At 39.7% G+C, this 5,033-nt stretch overlaps 1 long non-coding RNA gene across 1 annotated transcript; it reads left to right on the top strand.

The window, feature by feature from the left end:
* The first annotated feature begins 1,477 nt into the window (after positions 1–1,477).
* LOC119086651 lies at positions 1,478–3,320 on the top strand. The gene is made up of 3 exons (XR_005089999.1): positions 1,478–1,601; positions 2,873–2,962; positions 3,229–3,320. It is a non-coding gene; the product is annotated as an uncharacterized LOC119086651 (long non-coding RNA).
* Positions 3,321–5,033: the final 1,713 nt, after the last annotated feature.

Below are 5,033 nucleotides of genomic sequence, written 5' to 3'. Positions count from 1 at the left end.
AATGATTACAGAAGCAATTATGTTGGTTAAAGCTGCTTTTTTGGTCTGGTTGTTAGTTAAGGCATGTGATTCTAGTTCCTTTTGCTTTGGATGATGCTCAAATATATATAAGAGTTCTTTACTTTGTCCATTTCTACAGGTATTTCAGTTGAGGTCAGAAAAATCTCTATTGCAGAATAGTTTGAGGTCAAACTAACCCAACGGCATATAATGATAACTACAAAAACTACTGTATTTTGTGTTGGTTTGTAATTATACATTACAGCAATCAATGAAGCTGTCTGAGTAGATTTGATATCTTTATCTTCTGTAAATGTAAGTCTATGGTGGCCTACTCTGTATGCCAATATCTAGTTTTACTTGTTTTGTGTTGTTTTGTTTTTTGAGATGGGAACTCATTGCATAGCTCTGACTGACCTAGAATAAGCTACATAGACCAGGCAGGCCTTGAACTCACAGAAACCCGTCTGCCTCTGCGTCTCAAGTGCTGGGATGAAAGGTATGTGCCACCATGCCTAGCTGATTTCACTCTTTAAACAATTAAGAAACTCAAAAGTTCTATGTAGTATATAGATCTTTTTGTTTTTATACCTGTATGCAAAGAAAGGGTTTTCCATTTTCAGGTAGAAAGTAACAATGGACATTATATCCCATAATTCACAAAAGACAGAGCAACAGCACTTTACAGAAGGCCAGACAAAAAACTACAGAAGAGTTAAGCATGCTTTTCTACATTTTATGGTTGTGTTTGGTGATGGAACTTGAGCCCAAGACCTGGTATATATTAACCCCATGCTCTATCATTAAGTTACACTCCCAATGAGTGCTTTTTTAAGACAATTTTTTTTGTTTTAGTTTTTAAAGTATGGAGAACCATTAAGTTAAAGTCTTCACATATCTTGCTATTACTACTTTTTAGATTTATTTTTATTATTTTTATTATGATTGTGTACATGTGTCTATGCAGGCGTGTGCACATGAGCACAAGTGCCCACAGAGACAAGAGACATTGGATCCACTGGAGCTGGAGTTACAGGCGATTATGAGCTACCTAATGTAGGTCCTCTGGAAGAGCTATATGTGTTCTAAACCACTGAACCATCTCTCCAGCCTTGCTATTACTATAATAGGCCTTAAATAAAGGGATATGTCTTGCCTACTAGTCTAATAAGACTCAATAAACAAGCCGCTGATGATACCCATGTCATTGTACCAGTATTGCTAGTGCCTATTCAGATACTTTGTGAACAAAAAGGGCAGTGGGATTGTGGATACAGAATGTTGGGAAATTTTTGTGATAAGCAATTATTATACCAATCTTTGTGCTTATACGTAAATATGACTCTTTTGCCTTGAAAAGTATTCAGACATTGAAATATACTCACATAACCTAGCCCTGGCCCACTTACATCATACCTCAGCCTATGTCATAATAGCTTGCTTAGAATACAGTAAGCAGAGTGGGTGTGGCCAGGGTATAAATACAGGCCAGCTCCCTGGGCCAGCTCAGTCCCTAGAGAAGAGCCAGAAAGAACACATCAAGATACATCTTTGTAAAGAGGCTCATTTGAAAGAATTAACAACATACTTCTGCCAACCAGGTAAGCACTCATATTTGACATCAATTAAGGAGCACAGAAAGAAGCAGGTGGAGCTCACGGGAGGTAAGAGTGGGGTCAGTGAATGGGATACATACAACAGGTCGTAGAGTGGAGTCACCAAGCCGGGGTTTAGGAGTGAATTCTCCCAAAATGGTTCTTTACATATTATTCATGTGTTGTTGATTGTTTTTCCGCCAAAGAGAATTGAAGACACCTGGAAGGGGTTCATTCAATATAAGCACATTTTAAATAAAGGAAGACATAGAAGGTAAAGGGATAAAGGTACTAAGCAGGTATTATGGTCCATACATAAGACAAAGATTCAGTTCTAGGGTCTTAATTCACTCTAGAAGCAAAAGGAAGAATTTAAACTAGGGGCTGAAAGAAGGCTTCTAAGGTGATCATGGATTTTGAAAAGTAAGTGCCATTTCCTTGGGTGAGGATGCAGTAACTATCATTTCTGGTAGAGGAAGGTTAGTAGTTCCTACACTGGTACACTGGGGACTAAGTACCTGCAACAGAGATGGCAGGGAGGAGCCATGGGAGATGGATAAGACCATAAGACCGGGGCGGGGGGGGGGGTTAGACAAGTAGCAATTGATACAGGATGCTGAATGGATGCTAAGGTACTGTAAGTGAGCTCCTTTCCAATCACTCAGCACTTCCCCAACAGTTCTAAAGAAAATTTTAATTTGAGATATTTAGAGAAGATGCTGGTTAATAGGGTAAATCTTGTGTTTTAATGTAACCATGCATTGACAAGAGTTGCTAGGTTACTAGAACATGAGTCTATGACATCATAATATTAGAAGGGAGTCTGAGTGGAGACAGTTAAGGATGAGAGAGAAATGGGACCAAGAGATACTTGGGGGATTTCCTAGTCAGTCATCTACAGGAACATTCCTTTCCTAAGTGAAGCAGTTCAAGAGTCGGGGCACATGTTATCTAACATTAGAACACATGCCACCAGAAGATTCTTTTAAGTGGCCATGATACCTCTGGGACTCTGACGGCCCTTGTGGCAAAAGATTCTTATTAGTGGAAGGGAAGGCAGGCCAATAGACACCTCAAGCCAATGTGCTTGATTACCATGGCAATAGCTAATATTTGGGGATTGGGTCACTAAAATAAAGATGAGTTTCCCCCCAAAAAAGTCATTTTCCCTACAACTCACCACAAGCACCACATGCACACTACACTCCAGAAAGAGAAATGCATTGTATCTGACGCTGTTATACATGTTGCTAATAAACGGTTTATTCACATTTTAGAAAAAGGGAACCATAAACTGCCTGAAAAAAGCCAGAGGGAGAAGGAGTCCTGAGCCTCCAAAGTGAAGAGCTGAAAGCCTCTCTACTAAGGTATCTCACTGGAGGAATGCAGCCACTGGTAGTCTTCCTCCTTCATCAAAATACTCTATAAGCAGCCAATATTCTCACTGTTTGCCACAAAATGCCAAATCACAGGGTGACAACATAGAAGAGATAAGAGGGTCCCCTGGACATAAAACTTCCTCTCTGAAATTTAAACTTACAGACGCTAAAAGAGAGTTACAGTCTTCCATAAGTCACAATTTTCAAAATTAATATTGCATTTAGTAAATAACCTATCACTATTGACATTGCAGCTCCAGTTTTATCACAGGAACATATGGAAGGGACTGTTCACGAAGCTTGAGTATGGGAAACGGTGTGCCTGCATTGCCCAAGTCTCATTGATAGAAGGTGAGCTAATAGCTATCTAGCTTCAAAATGACATCACCTGTTAGAATTAATAGCTGTTTAGCTTTATAATGACATCATGTGTTACCACCAATAGCTGTCTAGTTTCATAATTCCATCACCTAGCTTCCTACCACAGAACCCCAAGTTATAAGGTCCTCATGAAGACTCTGTAGGCATGCTTGAAAATGTAGTATTTGCAGTATTACACCCAAATCTCTATGAGAAGAAGATTAGAGGCTTGATGAATTCATCTTTTACATTTCTTTTTATACACCTCTGTACAAGAAGCCTTGTGAATGGCTGAAGACATACTTAGAAAAAAAGACACAAAACTTCCATTGTGAAGCATATGTGGCCTCTAGACTAAGGCTTCCCACTAGAGGAATGTGGCCAGTAGCTGTCCCCCGCTTAATCAAAACCATTCATTCAAAGGCTAGTCACTGTGTTCATTTCTCATCAAAAAATCCAGACTTATGTGTTCAATTATCAAGATAAGTAGGAGAATGTAAATAACAGACCCTCGGTGACATCTACATTCCACAGATGACATACCCTAATCTATGGTACAAAATTCTGAGTGCTGCAGATATCATCAATCCTATACCAAATCTAATGTGAATATAATGCCTACATATTATAATTAACTTTTCAGAATACGGGTATCTCAGAGGAAGAATATCTTAGATGCTGAGAGAGCCTATGGAAGAGAGGAACCACGATGCCTCCTTTGGCATCATAACCTCTTTATCCAAGCCTTCTCGTTGGTGGAAGTTGTGCAAATGGCTATCTTCCTCAATAATAACAACATCCACTCCCACAGTTAATAGGAGAGTTTAACACAAACAGAACTTCAATTCCCAAGGACTGGGATTAAGACTCACAGGTGAGCCAGAGGTATAGATCTTCCAAAATTACAGCTCTGAATCCACACCCTACATTTACCCAAGCTACAAAAATTGAGCATTTCTGGTGACATCTGACATAACTCTTCACACATTAGAGTAAGGGGCTTTCTGATTTGCTGAAAGGACTCCAAAGAGACAAAAAGGCAAATATGATGCCTCCATTGTGATGTGTAGATGGCCTCTCTGGTAACATTTCCCACCTTGAGAAACTGGCCAATGGCCATGCTCCTTCCTAACCAAAGCCACTCTGATCCTATCCAGGATACTGTCCCCTTCTCAATATAAGATATCCAGCCATTGGGTTACTACAGGGAATATTGGTGGGAACACACCAGGAATTAAGTTCCCTACATTTACAAACATGCCACAACACCTAAGGAGAAAAGCTGAAGATTTTAGTTCACATTTTTATTATTTCCATAACTAATTTAATCTTTTAAAATCCCATGTTGTTATTTGAATTTTAGTGTGAGGAATTTGAGGAGACTCAGGGACTCCATGGGAAGGAGGGACCATGTTGCCTCATTTCTGAACTGGGGGTGGAGGGGAAAGGGAGGTACCCTGATTGCAGCTTTCTCATTGGTGAAAGATGAACCAATAGGTGCCCTTCTTCATAGTGATGTCATCTGTCACCATGATAAATAACTGACAGGTATGGTCCTAGAACATAGTGTTTTCCACATACCCATACCGTGTACTCTACCACAGGAAATAAGAATAGAAGGTTACAGGCATTATCTTCGGCATTACTTTTCAGGGGCACAGTGTGTTCTCAGAGTGCCTGAAAAGACCCCCAACAAGAA

The sequence above is a fragment of the Peromyscus leucopus genome, chromosome X, assembly GCF_004664715.2.
Source record: "Peromyscus leucopus breed LL Stock chromosome X, UCI_PerLeu_2.1, whole genome shotgun sequence".
Classification (NCBI taxonomy): domain Eukaryota; kingdom Metazoa; phylum Chordata; class Mammalia; order Rodentia; family Cricetidae; genus Peromyscus; species Peromyscus leucopus.
This window is presented reverse-complemented; position numbering and strand designations above follow the sequence as displayed.